The 21,420-nt window shown below is 41.5% G+C and overlaps 1 long non-coding RNA gene across 1 annotated transcript; it reads right to left on the minus strand.

Moving 5' to 3' along the window:
* Window positions 1–14,281: 14,281 nt before the first annotated feature.
* LOC311040492 lies at window positions 14,282–18,645 on the minus strand. Its single transcript, XR_014600277.1, has 4 exons — window positions 18,522–18,645; window positions 17,194–17,348; window positions 15,228–15,320; window positions 14,282–14,814 (listed from the first exon to the last, which is right to left on the minus strand). It is a non-coding gene; the product is annotated as an uncharacterized lncRNA (long non-coding RNA).
* Window positions 18,646–21,420: the final 2,775 nt, after the last annotated feature.

The following is a 21,420-nucleotide window of genomic DNA, read 5'->3' on the forward strand; positions in this document are numbered from 1 at the left end:
TAAATAGAATCGCAGGTAGAACATGATTCCACATAACAGAGAAAACAACACAAATCCAAGCAAAAGCAATTGAAATTATGATTAATCTCAGCTACTGGGAATAATCACTCACGCCTTTCTTTTTCTCTCTCTCTCTCTCTCTCTCTCTCTCTCTCTCTCTCTCTCTCTCTCTCTCTCTCTCTCTCCCTTCCCTCTCCCTCCCTCCCTCTCTTTCCCTCTCTCTCGCCCCCCTCGCTCTCTCTTTCTGCAGGCTGAAGTTAACGCTGAACCTCCTGCACTGCACTTGAAAATCCTTAAAAATCCTTTTTGTTTTAGTTTTTTGGCCAATCTGTTTCAGAGCCTATACATGTCATTTTTATTTGTTGCAATTTGAGTAAAATGACTGGTGTTGCATTTTCGCTAATAACTGCTGCTGATTGATAGCTGCATGGTTGATCGTTAATTGTGGGCTCCAAGGCGAGCATAATGTTTATTTTTTGGCCAATCTGTTTCAGAGCCTACATGTCATTTGTATTTGTTACAATTTGGTTAAATGACTGGTGTTACATTTTCGCTATAACTGCTGCTGGTTGATAGATAGCTGGTTAATCGTTAGTTGTGGGCTCGATAAGGCGAGCATAATGTTTACTTGGTTTCTTATTATTCTGAATTCTCCAAATGTTTGTGAATGTGAGAGCTCATAGGCCTACTGCACTTTTGTATGTGTTCTTATTGGATTAAAACTGATGCCTTTTAGTGCGGATATAAATAGACTGTGTTGCCTTTTTTATGTTGGGCATTATGTGTGTGTGTGCGCGCATATGATCAGAGAGAGAGAGAGAGAGAGAGAGAGAGAGAGAGAGAGAGAGAGAGAGAGAGAGAGAGAGAGAGAGAGAGAGAGAGAGAGTACATTTTTATACCAATACTTTTGTACCTTTACTGAAATACATTTTTAATTTACTTTTACTTGTAAGGGAGTATTTCTACATTGCAGTATTGATACTTTTACTTAAGTAGAAAAACGTGTGAATACTTTTTCCACCACTGGTTATGAACAGAACTGACTATATTGGCTTGAGGTGGCTAAAGTGGCCAACGTGAAATCGCGCAAAGACACCCGACTTAATGAGGGCAAAAATAATAATACATTTATAATACAAAACCGAGAAAAACCCGAAAAAAATGATAAGAAATTAATGAATAACCAAATTAAAACCGCAAATCTTTTTTTCGCGCGCGCGCTGCGCGCGCGAACGGGGGACTCATGCACGCGCGCTTCGCGCGCGTGCATGAGCCCCGGGGGGTGCGTCATCTTGGTCTGGAGGTAATAGGGGGTGCACAGCTAAATAAGTTTGGGAACCGCTGCTCTATCCTGATTGGATAAAATTGGAAATGAAACTGAAACTGAAACAAACATGCATTTTCTGTTTAATAAAGAGGTGGAGAGACAAGGAGACTCCTTTTACTGAACAAACACTCTATAGCAATGAGTACTATCAGAATATAGAGGTATTTAACACTTATTTTAACCAAAGCAAATCACTTACCCTACCTTTAAGTACTGTACTTAAGTACAACTTTGAGGTACTTTTTACTCACATTTTCAGTACGTTTACTTCTACTCCAATCTCAGAGGCAAATATTGTACTTTTAGTCCACTACATTTATTTGAAAACTGCGGAAGTGCCCGGGACAACACCGAGCACTTCCGGTGCCCGAGTTTGTGACCAAACACTTGACGTTTGTCCCAAGACGTCACAATATGCATTTTGGGGAGTGAGAGTGTGTTGCTGAATGACATCATATTGTAGTCTCTGGACCCAGCCGAACCTCTGAATGACATCATATTGTAGTCTCTGGACCCAGCTGAACCTCTAATGGAAGAGTGAACGTGAACGTGAACACAGCTTCTGAACCATTCTTTAGCTCCATGGTCAATAAACTAAATATTGGACCCGATCGCCACAAGACACACAATATTTACAAGATGTTCAAACTAAAATGGCTTTTTTCAGAGAGACAAATCAGGAGAAAATCTACTGTATTATCGACCTTTCTCTGTCCCAGCAACACACACTCGCTCGCGGGATCTAGCAACAGTCAACATACAGATGTGCCATTTCAAAACTTCAAATGTCCTGCCATCGCCAAGACAGTACATTTTCAGGGGATTCCCAGGGCAATAAGAGGGACAAAGAAGGGCATTTAAAATGCTGAATTATTTTGATGATCACTGCTTTTATGATGCTAATTAATTTGAGCAACTGGTCAAGGACCTCTTCAAATCACCTTTCGCCTCATAATGAGTCTGAAACCTTCTTCAACACACATTCTTTTGTTCTCATGTATATGGATGTCTGTTGAAGGGAAAAACGGGGGTGTGTAGTGACAACTTCTTTTCAGGGGCAAAACAGTGCATTTTTAAGGGAGACCATTATTTGTAGGATTTGTGTACCGTGTCGCCTCTAGTGGTTCCAATTGGGATGGTCTATCTCATACATGGGCAAATATCAGAATACTGATATATTATTGATTTCAGCTGTTACAATTCCAAACATGCAAACATGACCCGCTTTAATTACTTCAGTCTATATTAGTAGCCTAATGACTAGTATTAAAATGCTATTGTCTTGTTTTATGTCCAATGTATTTGTATTTAAGTTCATAAAGTTAACATAAGTATAACTAAATGCATTTGAAATTAAATGAAAATGTTACTTTTCAGGATTCCAATTCAAAAATAGCAAAAAAACGAATCCGGATTCCAATTCAAAAATAGCAAAAATAGCAGATCTACAAGGTCAAAACGCGTCGCAATGCGACGCGTTTTGAGCTTGTAGATCGGCTATTTTTGATACTTTTGTGTGACATAGAATGGCCCGACAGTATATGCAACGTGGCTCCTCTGGAGTAAGTGTGGAAATACAGTGTCCCTCTACATCGTCAAAGTTGCCCACTCCTGGTCTATCTTCATAAATTAACCATCTTTGACCCAGCCCAACCTCTGAATGACATCATCTTGTAGTCTGGACCCAACCAAACCGAGGAAGCGCCGGCTGTCTAGCCTATACACTGGGCATTAGTATGACTATACAGTATTTCACCGTTTATGTGTGTGTGTGTGTGTGTGTGTGTGTGTGTGTGTGTGTGTGTGTGTGTGTGTGTGTGTGTGTGTGTGTGTGTGTGTGTGTGTGTGTGTGTGTGTGTGTGTGTGTGTGTGTGTGTGTGTGTGCAAGGATCAATGATCTGGATAATACTTTCATTATGTGCCCTTCAAACAAATGATAGTGTTAGGGACACAAAAGTCGTTTTAAATTAAAATGATAAGTCAATACAAAGGCTAGGGGTTTCATGTGGATCTTATAATCTCTCCGGAAAATGGCCAATATCCGTGGAACCAGGGCCACATTTACGGAGTAATTCTTTGGATGTATTCTCGTCATGCACGCGGGTCACCGCGTTGCCCTCTTGAATTGAGCACAAATAGACCTTTTGACAGCTAACGGCTGTCAAGAGAACGCAGGTACGCTAACCCTTTAAGACCGGGGAACGCGTCTGCAAATAGCAGATCTACAAGCTCATAGCAGGGCACTGAGTGCCGCGCTATGAGCTTGTAGATATGCGTTTTTTTGTGTGCAAATCTTTGAATATATATATTTTTTCAAGCGAACATCTTTAACTCAAATCTTTGCTTGTATTCAAAAAATAGCAGATATACAAGCTCATACTTCGTGCCGCGCTATGATCTTGTAGATCTGCTATTTTTTTTTTGTTTAAACATGAGCTTGAAGATCTGCATTTTTTTAAACATGTGAAATATTATTTACTTCTGGGGGGTCCGTGGAACAAAGTATTTTCAGATGGGGGGGTCCGTGGCCAAATACAACTGATTTTGGGTGGTCCTTGACATGATAAAGTTTGAGGACATGTATAGCATATGTATCGCTACATACGTTTTTTTTCTTCAAAAAAGACTGATTTAAAAGACAGTTGTAGAATCCCCCCAGAAGCAAAGATTTCAGTTTCAAATGTTCGCTTTAAAAAAGCATAAGATTTGCACAAAATGTTGCACAAAAGATTCGCACAAAAACAGCAGATCTACAAGCTTAGTAGTATAAAATACCCCCACCCCCCCATCTCAATATATGTTGGTCCAGGGACCCCCCAGAAGCAAAGATTTGAGTTAAAAATGTTATAAAAAATATATATATATTCAAAGATTTTCACACATTTTCAAGATTTTTCAAAAAAAATAGCAGATCTACAAGCTCGTAGCGCGGCACCGAGTGCCGCGCTACGAGCTTGTATATCTGCTATTTGTTTTTAATAGCCCAAACAAATCTAATAACGACGCTTTCCCGGTCTTAATGGGTTAAGTGGAGACATAGTACGAGGAATCGTTTAAGGCTGGTATAGCAGACGAGACGTTATTTCCCCTGGTTTGTTTTACATGCACTTAACCCCCTGCAGGGCGAGGTGAAGAAGGCTATAAAATGCAATGCTGTTCACAGTAATGGCCGTCATCCCCGTGACGAGACGTATCGCCCTCCTGATGGCTGCCTCCATACACAGGGGGTCACCAGAGGTCACCCGATGGTTGTCCTGAGCAGGAAAACAACGCACAGCGTTTATGCTGTGAGTCAATGGGACATAGAAGTGAAACGAATCAATAACCAAGTGGTGAGTAAAGTAACTGAGTACATGTACTCAAGTACTGTACTTAACACATCCACCGCCAGAGGTAAATCTCATAATGTACTCACCAGTGCCAAGGTTTTATTGTTGTTTTTTGTTGTTTTTCACGTCGCCATAGACCCCGTTAAAATCCTTAAGAATGCTCGATGCACTGTTTGTAAACATCGTGCAGATGTCCATGTGTCTACCAGTGCAGACCACGTGTCAAACGGGGCATCCATGTTGTAGTTAGAACGGTTTATGTTAAACAGTGATGACCGAGGAGAAAAAACTACAAGGGAGAAAATGGAGTTTTAGTGTGCGCTTTAGAATGGAGGCCGACGGGAACGTCAAAACCGGATCGCAAATAGTTTCGTTTCCGGTAGTGTTACACTGAAATGGTCCGTGTAGAAAATTGAAAAAAATCGGAAAAAAAGGAAAAAGAACCCGGACCGTAGGGCTACGGTCTCGGCGCTTAACAGTTGGATTTAATGGACCGTAGGACTACGTTCTTGGCGGTTAATGTGTTAAAGGAGAATTCCAGTCATTTTAGATGTTTGCTTTGATGTGTCGCTAATCACTCACCAACATACAAAGGGCCTTTGACTTGTTTCATAGAAGCCCCTGTTGTCCATTGTGGAGACCCCTTCCACTGGCATAATAGAGTAATGCAGATTTAAACAAAAATCACCTATTTTAGCAGCTCCAATGTTGTTGTTTTTTTCCACTAATCCTCATTATGCAGTGTACACTGACACTCAAACATGCACTGACTGTCCCTTATGAGCTGCCGTTAATGCAGAACGACATGGAGCTGGTTGCTTATTTCTCCCACAGAATCTGGCAACACTGAGGACTAGCAAAGACTCAAAGCAAACATCTAAAATGACTGGAATTCTCCTTTAAGTAAAATTTTGAGGTATTTTTTTTTACTTTACTTTACTGGAGTATTTGCAATTTTCTGTACTTTTACTTCTACTCCACTACATCTCGGAGCAATCTCCCCGTCCGGTCTAACGTTAGCAGATTTAGAAAAAATACATTTATCTACTGATTTATTTTCCCAAGATTGCGTTTTTGGTGAAAACAAGCTAAATGCAACTGCCGATAACTAAAGATGGGAAGACCATTTTTATTTTCCGGATGAAAGAAGAGACCCTTCCCCCCCCCCCCCTCCCTCAAGACATATGTTGTTTACATCTTCTTTGAAACAATTTCTGTGAGTCTCGGAAGATTAGAGAAAAACGCTGGCGGATGAATTAATTCATTAATGAATTCCTCGCAGTCAATGTGTTAAATATCCCTGAGGTGAGATACCAGCCACTCTTCTGAGAAAACCCAATTTGGCCTCTTGTATCTTATGATCTTAATTCTATCAGTCATGACCCACATGTCCTTCATGACCACATGGTGAGAGTAGGAATGAAGAACCGACTGACTTTGTCTTCTGGCTCAATAGACCATATTCACACGGCGGCCATATTGGAATTTAACATTGAAAGTGCCGCCACCCGGGGTGGCTACTTTCATTGACTTCATAGAAACATGGCCGCTGTGTGAATATGGTCTATAGTGACAACAGCAGATCTACAAGCTCACAATGCGTCGCCATTGTGAGCGTGTGGCTCTGCTGTTGTCACTATTCGTTGTACAATGAAGTATGTAAGTGGTTAAAAGGACTATACTGGCGTGTGTGGCCCATAGACTTAGGATATACTTGGTATAGGCTCCATGCACAGCAGCCATTTCGGAGAGAAATTGGGCCTCTTCCTTACTTCCTTCACAGGTGTTACCAATGATACTAATGAAGGCTCTGTTCCATTTCGTGTAGCACAGTGGTTCTCAAACGTTTTAATTTGTAGGACCCCCATAACTCTGAGAGTGTACAAATGGAACCAAACGGACCCGCAAGGGTCCGTTTGGTTCCATTTGTACACTCTCAGAGTTACACACCCGCAAGGGGCCATTTGGAAACCCCCTCAAGTGTTTCCAGTGAGCCAACATGCACAACGTCAGCAGCACAGACTCTGTTTGACCAGAATGGAACAGAGCCTTCATTAGTATCATTGGTAAAACCTGTGAAGGAAGTAAGAAGAGGCCCAATTTCGGAGCTTGTTAGCAGGGAGTGTTGGTTGGGAGGAGTCGGACGAAGGCTCTACGTCCTCCTGGTGGGGGCTCCTCACTGGCAGGTGAGTCAGTAGGGTACAACAGCAGTGACAACACACGTGTTTTCTCCTCCGCGTCATTAGTGTCCATACCCTAGGTGGGGTTGGTGAAAGGGCCTTTCTGTGTGGAGTTTGCATGTTCGCATCAAAAACGCCCGTCCTTGGTTCTGGATCTCCTTGGATCCCTCCTAATACGCGAGGGGCCCGTGTTTTTTCGATAACTCTTTTCATTTATTTTTAATATTTTTTTTGGAAAATGAAAAAAAAAAAAATACATTAAAAAAATTTAATGAAATAAATGAAAAAAGTAATCGAAAATACACGGCCCCCTCACGTATTAGGAGGGCAGGGTGAGTCACCAGAACCAAGGACGGGTGTTTTCGATGAATCTAACAGGTTAAAAATGGAGTTTGAAGTTATAATAGGTTTGTATAGGAAAGGGGGCGTGTCTGATAAAATGATTATCAAATATCTAAATACTGAATCAAGCAACTTAAAAACGGTCTGGGGGGCTCACAAAGGCCTGAGTAGACGATACAATGACCAAAAGTTTTTTTGAAAGTGAAATATCCCTTTAATACCCTCACAAAAAACATGCAGTAATCCTGGTCACTATAATGCCTCCCCCTGGTCAGCCGGGGCACCTGATGGAAGGGAAAGGAACTGGTTGCAATAACGTGTTCCTTCCACGTGCTACGTCTAACCAGGGAAACTCCCCCCTGTCAGGTGACAAGAAGCGGCCTGCTAGCTCTCATGCATTGAAGGAGGCATGAGCTCGGCTCTAGGCTGTCCCTAGGCTGGCAGAGGGAGTGTAGTGCCCAGGATTACATAGGCAATTGGCACTGGGTGAAAAAAATGGGTTACAAAAATTGTGGGATAAAAAATGTATAAAAAAAAAAAAAGCAGTGACAACAAAGAAATGTTTGTGGGGAGGAATACATTTGCATCGTAAATTGTAACAAACATTTTCAAATAATGGTAGTGGAGTAAAAAGTACAATATTTGACTCTGACATGTATTGGAGTAGAAGTACAAAGTATAAATAATTTACGTACCGTACTCGAGTATTACAATAATTGGCATACTCAAGTAACGTAAAAGTACCTAAAAAATGTACTTAAGTACAGCACTCAAGGACATATACTTGGTTACTTTCCACCGCTGTTTGAAACTTGCTCGAGGTAGATTATCAAGAAAATCAAACTTTATGGAGCCTTAATTTGTACGTTATGCTTGTGTTTTGATGTATTTTAATGTGTGGATTGATTTGCAAAGTCTAACCGAAAATACTCCCTGGGGAACAGGTTGATTTACGCATAAAAAATGTACACGCACATGAATTAATAATGACACAGTGAGGTTTCTCCAACATTCCACTCAATTATTAATATCATTTTTTAATGACTTTGGAGAAAATGTAAACAAACAAACACACAAAAATGTAAAAGTAATTAACGTTATTGTCCGTGTTTAGGCATGATATATGGCCGAAGCTGGGAGTATTGACATGAATTGATGGTGTTATGGCCCTTTAACCCAGTGTTTCCCAAGCAGTGGGTCGGGACCCACGTTTGGGTCACGGACCAATTGTTATGCGAGTAAATATCCCCCTTTTTTTATTCCTACAATGTATTATTTGAAAATAATTTAAAAAGTTTAAACACAATTTTAAAGATTTAGAACATTGGTTTAGAACAGTGGTTCTCAAAATAGCAGATGTACAAGCTCACAGCACGTCACTTCGTGCCACACTGCGAGCTTGTATATTTTTGAACATTTTTGACAAATCTTGAAAGTGATTGAAAATGTTTACAATGAAACTGAAACCTTTTCACTAAATTGAAAAAAAAAACCTTGTCTTTTGGTTTATAGATGGGGGGGGGGGGGGTTGTCACGGTCCGCTCCTCGGGCCGTGGACTTTGACTTTATTATTTAGACCTTCCTGCCCTTATAAGGTCGTGGACTTATTAGGACTATTATGTTGTATCGTTCCTATTGTGTTCTTTTACTCTGTTGTTGTCGTTGCCCTGCTGTTCTGTACCGTTATTTTGTAGTATTGTTTCCTGTCGTGCTTAGTTACCGTCTACCTGTCGTGACTCACCTCCCGTTTGATTAGTCATGTTCTCCTCCTGTGTCCTCTTAGTCCCTCAGCCTATCCCAGTGTTGATTGTCTGTTGAGTTCACCTGTGTCTTATTATTTCCCAGTCTATTTAAACCCTGTGTTTGCAGAACTTTACACTTGTTTTTGCTTGTTCATTGTCCATGTAACGTGGACAATGAATTTTTGGTCTTGGTTTCTGTTAGTTTGTATTCCTGTTCTTTGAGTCATTAAACACTTTGAATTGACCTGTTCAACCTCTGGCTCCGCCTGCACTTGGGTCCTACAATCTGCCCTGACTCAGACCGTGACAGGGGTGGTCCGCACGCCCAAATACATATCATTTTGGGGGTCCTTGGCACGAAAATTTGCGAAAAGTACTGATTTAGAAGACACTTGTAGACCCGCCCCACTGTGGATTCGAGCCCACAACCTCCTTGGCGTTGGGCAGGAACTTTACCACTGCGCTGCACCCAAGCAACAGTGCTTCCTTTGTATCCTCCTATAATTTGAGAAGGCTCTGTAGTCATGGGGTCATGGTGAGGCCCGGTTCTAAATGTAATTCTCCTCAGGTCAATTGATCTGAATTTGCACACAGCCATTCACCATTACCATGTGCATGGAACTGCGAAAGCCTGTTTTCACCAAATCTCCCCATTTCACCAAATCTAAGCTGTTTATTAGCGTTTTTGTGTAAAAGAACGTCGCCATGGTTACGGGGCTGCCCAACTATGGGACGAACTGCCTCCCGGGTTGCCAGATCATGTGCGCATATCCCCCCCACGGATGCGTCGACCGGGTATGGACTAGTATCTGTTACTCTAACTGCTGTGCTGCCTCTTGGCGACCCGCACGGGACCAATACAGGTATATATCTAGGATGGGAACCCCCAACCTCCCAGTGTCAGGGTGGACATTCTAACCACAAGGCCACTGAGCTGGTTTGATGAGGACAGGCAAGCTGAACTATAGGGTCTAAAATGTTATATCATGAAAGCCACGTTCCTGAAACAAATAACATCCAACAAATTGAGAAAAAAAGGACCTTTCTCTACAGGCTAGTGAGGCTTCTCTCTCTCTCTCTCTCTCTCTCTCTCTCTCTCTCTCTCTCTCTCTCTCTCTCTCTCTCTCTCTCTCTCTCTCTGTGTGTTAGAAGCACAGCTGTTATACAGGCCGCGGCGTGCAATCCTCTCATCTAGGTCGAGGTCATTCGCTCGCGTTCCCACGAGCCACCCTGAGCGGGTTGGTTTGTATTTCTTTTACCCCTCTCTCTCTCTCTCTCTCTGTCTCTCTCTCTCTCTCTCTCTCTCCTCGCGCCTGTCGTGTGCACGTTCGCTCAGTCGTCTTTGATAGACACACACACACACACATGCACACACACACACGCGCACACACACACTCACACACACACACACACACACACACACACACACACACACACAAAAAAACACACTCTCACACACGAGGCCAACGCGAAACACGAGATCTAATAGACCGCTGGAGGGATGCAGGACAAGAGGTCGACAGGAGAGATATCGTCTCCGTCGCCGTGGAAACCTCATATGTCTCGAAAAAAAACCTAACTTTTCACGATTCAATTTCAAAAAGCAGCGAAAGCAGCAGATCTACAAGCTCAAAAACGATTGACGTTTCGAGCTTGTAGATCTGCTGCTTCGGGTAGTTTTGAGCGACACTTTTGGTACTGTGTGGTCAAGTATAGGGCGTTGATTTACGAAGAAACGCCGTAAGTTATACTACGGAGATATGAGGTTTTGTCCTGACAGAGACGATATATAGAAAGTACGCAAGCTTTACGCTGCGTGGCGGTCCCCGAGGAGGGGGGGGGGGGGGGGGGGTTGCCCGCCACGGCATGGCGTCAGGCAGAGAGAGGTTTAGAGTAGAGAGGTTGGACGTAGGGGCAGACCCGTCGGGACGCTAACCCGCCTGTTCACAAATTAACCCATTCATTCCGGGATAGTCATTTTAAGACTAATTTGGCTATTCAAAAATAGCAGATCTACAAGCTCACCGAGTGCCGCGCTATGAGCTTGTAGATCTGCTATTTTTGAAAGAAAATCGTGAAAATGTGTCAAATGTGTCAATATTCAAATCTTTGAATATTAATTAAAGCGAACATTTTTAACTCAAATCTTTGATTCTGGGGGGTCCCTGGAACAAAACATTTTGAGATGGGGCTCCGTGGCCAAATACTGGACCCCCAAATCATTTTGGGGGTCCTTGAGAACCACTGATATAGAAACATACGTTTAAAAAAAATACTGTTAGGATTTAGAAGACTTTTGTAGAATCCCCAGAAGCAAAGATTTGAGTTACAAATGTTTTTTGGTTTTTTTGCACAAATTGTCAAGATTTTTCAAAAATAGCAGACATACCACGGCACTCGGTGCCGCACTATGAGCTTGTATATCTGCTATTTTTTAATAGCCAAAAAAATCTAATAAATGACACGGATACGTTCCCGGTCTTAATGGGTTATCGTATTTTTTCCCTCACTTTTGCGTTTTGTTTGCACGGCCTCTCAAGGAGAACGACACCTTAATGAGACGTCCTTACAGATGGACTGTGTTCTTCTCCCACAGAGGGGGGGGGGGGGGGGGGTTAAGAACAGAACATTTTGTGTTTTCACTTTACTAGGTCAGCATCATAACCAGAACAGCTGTTTTGCTGCTGAGAAGAGTCAAGTAAAACACAGGTTCTCAACCTCTTTCTGGTTGAGATCCTGAACCTGAAAATCTCAAAGGTGTTCGCGTCTCACCCATCTAGGGCATTGGTTCTCAAAGTGGGGTCCGGGGACCCCCAGGGGTACTTGAGGGAGTTCCAGGGGGTCCCCAGCTAAATGACGGATAGGAACCAAATGGACCCTTATGGGTCTGTAACTCTGAAAGCGTACAAATGGAACCAAAAGAACCCTTATGGGTCTGTAACTCTGAGAGTGTACAAATGGAACCAAATGGACCCTAACGGGTCCATTTGGTTCCATTTGTACACTCTCAGAGTTACATTAACATTGATTTTACAATATAAATTGGGGTCCCAGAGATGGAAATACCATTAAATGGGGGTCCGTAGCCTAATGCATGTCAAACTGGGGGTCCTTGTAATTAAAATGTTTGAGAATCACTGCTAGAGGCGTAAAAATCGACTCTTATGGGGGTCCCTGGCTTATCTTTTCAAATGGGGGTCCGCGGGCTATTAAGTGTCAATTTGGGGGTCCTTGACATGAACAAGTTTGAGAACCACTGATCTAGGGCACCCGTCTACAGTACATTTAGTTCGACTCGGTTCCAAAGATAAATATTGTGAAAATAGACGATCTACAAGCGCACAGCCTGTGAGCCTTCACTGTCAAAGCAAACACAAATCATGTGGGGACCCTCCTGGGGATCCAGACCCACAGGTTGAGAACCACTGATCCAGGTTGCCTTGCAGTCTGTGGGGATTGCGTAATAATCATGCTATTCAATGGGTCACCACTTTTGGTGTGACACACGGCTGACGGTTTTGCTGGTCTTGTTTTTATTACATTCATTGTGTCGCATGGCAGAGATTGAGAGAAGACAGAGAGGTTGGCCTTGAGTACGGTGGTGGAAGTATTCACACTATTTTTTGGTATGTTTTGGTGAAAGGAGAGGGGGGAGGAGAACGTCAATGCAAATTAGCCTGGGTGAAGCCTGTTTCTCAGAAGGTAATCCTGTAACGTAACAAGTAATACGTTTTAACCCATTAAGACATGGAACTGTGTAATTTTTGGATTTGAGCTTAAAAGCGTTATTTTACACTTTGGGCTATTCAAAAATAGCAGATATACAAGCTCATAGCGCGGCACCGAGTGCCGCGCTACGAGCTTGTAGATCTGCTATTTTTGAAAAATCGTGAAAATGTGTGCAAATCTTTGAATATATATATTTTTACAAGTGAACATTTTTAACTAAAATCGTTGCCTCTGGGGGGTCCCTGGAACAAAATATTTTGATGGGGGTCTGCGGGCCAAATACATACCCAGATAGCAAAATATGGGTGAATCAACGTTGAAAAATAGGCGGCCATAACGGTTGAATCAACGTTCGATCTCAACGTTGAAACTGTACTGAAATCGCAACCCTAATCTTTGTTGATTCAACGTTTGTGTTTCAACCACTAACTAACACTATATCAACGTTGATTCAACCATCATCCAAATGGTATTCTGCACGCTGATTTTATGTTGAATCAACGTTATGAATCAATATTGATTCAACCATCATCTAAATGGTAATCTGCATGCACATTTTAGTTGATTTAATGTTGAATCAACATTAGGAATCAACATTGATTCAACCATCATCTAAATGGTAATCTGCATGCACATTTTAGTTGATTTAATGTTGAATCAACATTAGGAATCAACATTGATTCAACCATCATCTAAATGGTAATCTGCATGCACATTTTAGTTGATTTTATGTTGAAACAACATCAGGAATCGAACACTGATTTAATTTATAAATTGATTATACTGAATCATGTTAGGAATCAATATTGATCCTGATCATCCAACAACCTAATGGTAATCTGCATGTACATTTTAAATTATGTGTATGCTGATATACTGTAAGGCTACATCTTGTTCAAAATTACCTTACATTTCCCAAAATGTGAAAATATAAAAATAAAGACAGACAATATGATTTGAATCTTGACATTTATTGAACCAAGGCATTTAGACCTGCTTTGAACTGATTTAACCATTGTTTTTATGCTTTAACAGATGAAATATAGAACATATACAAGATTGTAGATCTGCTATTTATGAAAGAAATCGTGAAAATGTCTGCAAGCATTTGGAGACTAAACCAACGGTCTGACAAAATACACTGAAAAGTGCTCTAGTAATACAAATGGCTTAATTAATAAAGCCTAACGGGCCATCCACACCAAGCACTATATATACACATTTTAATTTATTTTATTTTATAGAATTTAGAGTAGCCAATGATTGTGAACCTCTTTTCGTCCACAAAGTCATTATGCTAATTAATTCCTCACACATTTCTGTGTTGCTACTGCAATTGTAGCCTAGTAGCCCCTCCATCCTTCTCCTCCTGTTCAACACAACTAAAGACGAACAGTATCTGTGTTGATGATAACAATATGAGTGATTTGCTGGTACTCTGGAAGACATGAGCAACTGCCCACTGAAATGATCATGTCTGCACTGTATTTAAACTAAATAATTCTACAACGATATGATTGACAAAAGTGATATGCTTAGTGTGGACAGCCCCATTACAGTTTGAAAGAGTACATTATTTCACACATGAACATGTGAACACTTGTCAATTTAAAAAAAAGTGCCTTACTTTTACTTAATGGCATTACATTCAAAGTCTTAATAATTTGCAGCTCTAAAGTACTTAAAATGAATAAAGGTGGCTTCATTTAGAACTCCTATCACTTTACAACATTTTCTCATGCATGAGAAAAATAAAATGCATGCATTTTAGTTTACTGTCACAAAGGAGGGCTGAGGACAACCTGCCTACCAGTGATCCACTATACAATCTTTCTAAAATGACAGGAGGTTTTTAAGATTTTGCAGTTTGGCGGGGGGGAATTTTTTCCTTTCCCAAGCCAAGCATCACTCTTTGAATAAAGTTCAAAATGTTCTTCATATCATTAGGGTACTTCAAATTGAGTGCATACGTCAGGCTAAACAGCAGGCACGGTGCTTGAGGGAGGTTCTGGAAATTATCCATCACAATACCTCCTCTTCAAGGATGATGGCTGTTGACACTGGCTGAAGGTCGACACCATCTGAGGGATGTGAATCTTCACTGCTCACAGTCATAATCCGACCGATACCTCTGCCTAGGCGTCTTCACTTTCGCTGTCACAATCCTATACAGAACCAAACAAAAACAACATTACAACAGGGAAATGTAGACACTTAACACATCTGCATTGAGAAGTTTTATCAACATTGGTTGGCCTACTGTTTTTTGACAGTATATTACTCATGGTAATCTTATCAGCACAGTAAAATATGTATCTGAAAACATTTTAGGCTAGAAATAAGCAACTTGGTAACAAACATTCTGCATAGTGGCCATCTCTCTCCCTTGAGCAACATGTGAGTGCAGGCTACAAACACTTACACTGCACACCATGTGAGTGAGATTCCACCGTGCTATAGCCTGAAGGGATTGAACCTTCTGATTGGTTTGAATGGCCGTTTCAGACTGAAACTTCAAAATAAAATGATCGAAAATGTAATTTCACTGGACCTTTAAGGTGTAACTATGAGAACTTACCAAGACAGTGGTGTAGAAACTGCTGTGGTCATCTCCAAGCAGAAGAAGGAGGCCTCGGAGAACAAGCCTACCCAGCGCGGTCACGTCAGGTTTCTACAAGTGGATAATGAACAAATAAAGTTCAAGATCTGACCATCACAAGTTACAGTACAGTTACAGCATGAAACACCACAATATAAACCGCTCACAAAAGGTAAGGAAACTTGAATTTGGGCCATTATATCTCCCCTTTACTAATACCAATCAGTAAAGTGTTGTATATAATTTTTATCGTTGATTAGCCTTTACAATGAGGTACAGCTTGTAAGCATCGGGCATTCATGGAATGAGCAACACAAGCAAACGTGTGGGTAGCACCGAGCAAAAATGTGCCAAAATGGCCTGTTAGACTTTTCTGCTGACATTCAATGTTGTGACATTCATGACATTCAATGGGCTTCAGGTGTGTGCCAGTCACAGGTGTGTGACTGTCTCACAGGTGAGTGACTGGCACCTGAACATGGGTTCTGCAACTTTGTTGAGTTTGTGTATGCTCCAAGCAGCAACACTCCCCCCATGGAAAGATGCCACTTTTGTCAGGATAAGGCCCGTGCAACAGGGCAAGTGAAGCTGGTGTTCCGTTATGCAGAGTGACAGCATTATTTGGTGTTAGCCCTTGTACCATTTCCAAATTTAGGATTAAGTTCTGTGAGACTGGTGAAGTCAACAAGGAAGACAACAACCCAGACCACTTGCTTCACTGAGGAACCATAAATGTACAGGCAAGATTTGCACAACGGTACCAAAGACAGATGTCAAAGTTGCAGGGCCCATGCTCAGGTGCCAGACACACACCTTTGACTGGCACACACCGGCATACAGTACTACCAGGGCTGACATCAAATAATGCGTAATCTGCGTAACGGAACACCAGCTTCACTTGCCCTATAGGCTCTATGCACAGCAGCCATATTGGGAATGAATTGGGCCCCTTCCTTACTTCCTTCACAGGTGTTACCAATGATATTAATGAAGGCTCTGTTCCATTCTAGTCAAACAGTCAGGGTGCTGATATTGTGTATGTTGGCACACTAGAAATACTAGTGGGTCTCAAAGTGTGGTCCAGGGACCCTCATGGTTCCTTGAGAGGGTGTAACTCTGAGAGTGTACAAATGGAACCAAATGGACCCTCCCGGGTCCATTTGGTTCCATTTGTACACTTTCAGAGTTATGGGGGTCCTTGAAATTAAACAAAAGTTTGAGAACCACTGTGCTACACTAAATGGAACAGAGCCTTCATTAGTGTCATTGGTAACACCTGTGAAGGAAGCAAGGAAGGGGCCCAATTTCTGTCCAATATGGCTGCTGTGCATAGAGCCTATTGCACAGGCCTTATCCTGAATGGACAAACGTAGCATCTTTCCATGGGGGCAGTGTTGCTGCTTGGAGCATACACAAACTCAACAAAGTTGCAGAACCCATGTTGCAGAACGCAAAGTTGCAGAACCCACCTCTCAGCAGGTGTGTGCTGGCAGGTCGCTCAAAACAAGAGCGATTACCAGCAAAAGCATATTGGGTGATTTTGGCACATTTTTGCTCGGCGCTACCCACACGTTTGCCTGTGTTGCTCATTCCATGAATGCCCGATGCTTACAAGCTGTACCTCGTTGTAAAGGTGACTAATCACCGATAAAAATGATATGTAACACTTTACTGATTGGTATTAGTAAAGGGGAGATATAATGACCCAAATTCAAGTTTCCTTACATTTTGTGAACAGTTTATGTTTGATGAACAGTTGCTGATTGGAGATGTGATTTAAAAATAGTACAATCCACAGCATTTAGTTATCAACAACGATCAATAGTTAGCAATACTTTAACACTCTGTAATACAACCGGGAAGCAGAAGTACTATTTGGGGTAATAGGTTGTATATAAACTTAGTCATGATAAATACAAATATAAGAAACATGTTGTAGACTTACCCATCAATTTGCTGCACAATTCCGGATAATTTCTCTCTAATGGCACCTTTCTTGGACTTGAAGATAGGGACCAATTGTAGTGTATAGCGATCCAGAGCATCAAAGAAGTCTGTCTCTAGGTGTGTGGTGGTGATCATGTTAAACTCAGCATAAGCCTACAACACAGCAAACCACAGAACAAACTACAGTGACTAAATACATTTGAAACAGTGTGTAAATTAGGAAAACATTTGGTTAATTGTCATACAAATAATTATGATCAACAATGTAACTGTTTTGTCATTAAACATTGGACGAATTACATTTCGGTTCCGACTTTTAGGCTTTGTAAACAAAAAAAGAAATGACTGACATGACTGACAATGACCGGGGCCAATAATACCATTATGTACTATGGCCAGAACAGGCCCGGCATTTAAAAATGTTGAAAAATAGTGAGAGTAGCCGATCTACATGTTCACAACACATCACTTTGCGAGATGTTGCGAGCTTGTAGATCTGCTATTTTCACTATTCTTCAATAGATAAATGTATACAGATGAACGCTTTTTCTCATAACTGTGATCAGACAATTACCTATATATTAAAATTGGCTTACAGGAGATGCCCCATGCCACGCTCATGTCACCATGAGTCAGCCATAACAGGGCAGGGGTCTTCAACAGGGGGTCCGGGACCCATAGGGGGTCTTCAGAGTTGCTTCAGAGTTGGTCCACCAAATCTCTGTGATAAGATCATTGTTTCTTTATACTAACCACTTGAACAATAGCATCCCTATTCTAAGGACAACTTCAGCCAAAAATGGCCGATCTACAAGCTCACAACGCCTCGCAGCGCGAAGAGGGGAAAAAGAGCAGACCAAGTACAGAGTGAAAGTTTACTAAGTATTGACGGTTTAAGTCGTAAAATGTCTGACAATACACATTAACATGAATCCAACATCTATGAAAAGCTTTAATCTGCAACACAATTTTATGTAATATATAGTGGGGGTCCCTTCTTCATCTCTTTCTCAGTTAGGGGGTCCTTGGCCTGAAAAGGTTGAAGACCCCTGATATAAGGAGTTCCCAATGCAGCTATGCCCAATTATGGAATGTCTAACCTCAATGTGTCATCATGGAATCAGCAAACAAATTAGTCAGCTCCATATATACACCTCTAGTGTAATAAAGGTCTCCATCACCTTACATCCTGGGTTCCAAACTGCATACAGCACCAGACATTCCTCTAAAGCATATTTTCATATGTCGCCCTGATAGTTCAATTGGACAGTTAATTCCCAAATAAACTTATGTTGCTCTGTTACTCGTGGGTAAAAAGGTGCTAACCTGTTCCCGGATGTCCATGTAGGCAGAAGATGGGCACAGTGCCTGTTGGCAGGAAGGTAGCTGAGGGGATTCTGGTCAGGGCCCAGGCTGAGTCAAACTGCATGTGTTGTGCACCTATACAAACACAGAGGAGTGATTTTACACCAATGTCACATGGTGAGAATACAAGTTTTATCTGAACACCAAGTGCTCAGTCACAGGCTGACCCGGTCAGAGAATGCTTTTCATGTCAGCTGATAGAAAACCACCCAGATATCATTATGTGAAACCCCAAAGTTGTGCCGAGGGTAACCGCCTTGGGGTCTAAGCGCTCTGCCCTTCAGCATCTCTATGACCAGAGGACAGTGAAGAAAGCAGGAAAGAACCCAAGAGACCCAACTCATAACCTTAGCACCTGCTAAGAAACACAGTTACAGTTCATTATTGTTTATTTAACCATTATGTTAAATGAAACCCCCACCTGAAGTCTGCAGTTCTTCCTCTTGAGGAATCCCACTAATCAAATTATCCACACCAGATGGAGAGATTAGGAGATCGAAGGATTGGGTCTACACAGAAGAGAACATATTATATAAACAATTGCAAAATGAGAATCACTCAGAATAAAATAAAATCACTCATGAGTCTACTTATAAGAGTGTATGCAAGCAGTAGGCTATTGTAGATAAGCTCTTTGATAAACACACCATTGTGTGACAACAGTTTGTGTGATTTATATTATTATGACAGGCATAACCCAAGGCACCATGAGCTGACAACAATAGCCTTAACCCTAACCCTATTTTCAACAGATAATGATGGAAAACATTCAACATGGATATTCAACCTATATCTCATGTTCTAATGTGAGTACATCAACAATACATAATGGCAAAAATAACATGTCTGCCATGTCAGTGGTTCTCAAAGTGGGGCCCAGGGACACCCAGGGTCCTTGAAGGGGTTCCAGAGGGGCACCAGCAAAAAAACAACAATATAGCATCACAATTAGTTTGACCACTTTAACCCTAATATTCACAAATAGCTGTCCTACAAGCTTGTAGATCTGCTATTTTTGAGGAATCTTGAAAAATCTTGGAATTATTTGGAAGAAAATTAACAAATCTTCTGGGGGTCCCTGGTTCAGATGGGGGTCTGACTCTGCAGCCAAACATATCTATTTAGAGGGCCTTAAGATGAAAATGTTGGAGAACCACTGTTCCATTTATTGTCTACTCGAAATACACAGAAGACAGGGTATTTCTGCCACACTATTGAACCATTAACATAATGCCAATGGTTGAAATAAACAATGAACTACACTCCACCAACACAACCCGGCAACATAACATGGGTTTCAATCTCAAATGTGTCCACAGCGCGTCTGAAAGGCATGTTATTTTATAGGACAGATACACCAACGTTAGTGTAGTTGCATTTCAAACACTGTTTAATCAGCACCAAGAACAAGCCTCGTTTAGCGACGCATAGAGTGGATGCAAAGCCTGATTTATACCTCGCCCTACGGCGTGTCACGGGTCAAAATGGCAGATCTACAAGCCCACAACGCGTCGTGGATGCGACGCGTTGAGAGCTTGCAAGTCTGATATTTGTTAGCGCGACGCGAGCCAAAGCATCAATGGTCTTAGCTATGGTTCAACCAGGTTGTGACTTTCTCCATCTACATCCCGTACGTCTTCATAAACATTCAGATTATGAAATATAAAGTGCTTACCCCACGGCCATGGATGTAACAAGTTGAATCGAGCGGGTCTAAGTACCGTGTATATTCCGTATTGTTCAATAAAAAGCATTTTAATCCGATCGGTGGCCATTTTGTCCGGATCGTCTCCATGATTTCAACTACGCGACCCTAACGGTTGGGAGGTGTATTGCACTCTGATACATTATAACTCTGAGAAAATGGCAGGCGATCGGATTAAAATGCTTTTTATTGAACAATACGGAAGATACGGATACTTAGACCCACCCGATTCAAATTGTAACATCTGTGGCCGTGGGGTGAGTACTTTATATATGAAATATTAACGTTTATGTAGATGTACGGGTTGTAATGGAGAAAGTGCCACGGCTATTTCAGGGCTAAAAAAATGGTCTCAGCAAGCAGTAACTTTTATAACATGTCCGTGTTGTTTCAAACTAACGATCAAAACGCAGTCGCTAGTGTCAACTCGACGAAAACATACCAAACTTCCATTTATTACAACATTGTTTTGGAACAAATATGGTTAAGTAGGTTTAAGTAGGCTAAGTTTATGTGGTGGAAAAAACATCAACCACTCATCACTATTGACGTGACGTTTGGCAAATGTTCACTAATATAATGGCAGCATGTCAGATACACAAATTCACACTAGATAACACTTACCTTATTGACGAAATGACTTGAATTGAAGAAATTAAAACGTGTTCCTTGCTTCCATGTTCCAAGCAGAGAGTTCCAACGGTCCCAACTCCCAACAAGGGCTCAGCGCGCTAATGGCCACTTTTTGAATAATGAGCGCAGTGCGCATGCTCACATTAAGGCACGCCCAGCTCAAGTGACGTTACTGATCAATATAAAGTATTCTAAAATACAACTGATAAGTAAACCATACTAACCACAGTGCAATTAATTTTACTTGCTCTTGGTTAGTGTTCTAAAATACAAATAATAAATAAATAATCCTAATCTGGTAGGCCTAGACAAGGTTCACTGTTTGAGGAGAAGAAACGCACCAAGCAACATTTAAATGTGCTGTTTGATCTGTTAAAAGACAGGAGAACACTTTGAGAGCAGACTCACTTCCTAATAAGCTACAAAGCAAAGACCTGTATGATTTTTGGAAAGAGGTCAAAGTAATGAACAACAGTAAAACATACTCTCTAACACATTGGTTCTCAAAGTGGGGTCCAGGGA

Source organism: Gymnoscopelus microlampas (assembly GCF_963454915.1).
Source record: "Gymnoscopelus microlampas genome assembly, chromosome: 24".
Classification (NCBI taxonomy): domain Eukaryota; kingdom Metazoa; phylum Chordata; class Actinopteri; order Myctophiformes; family Myctophidae; genus Gymnoscopelus; species Gymnoscopelus microlampas.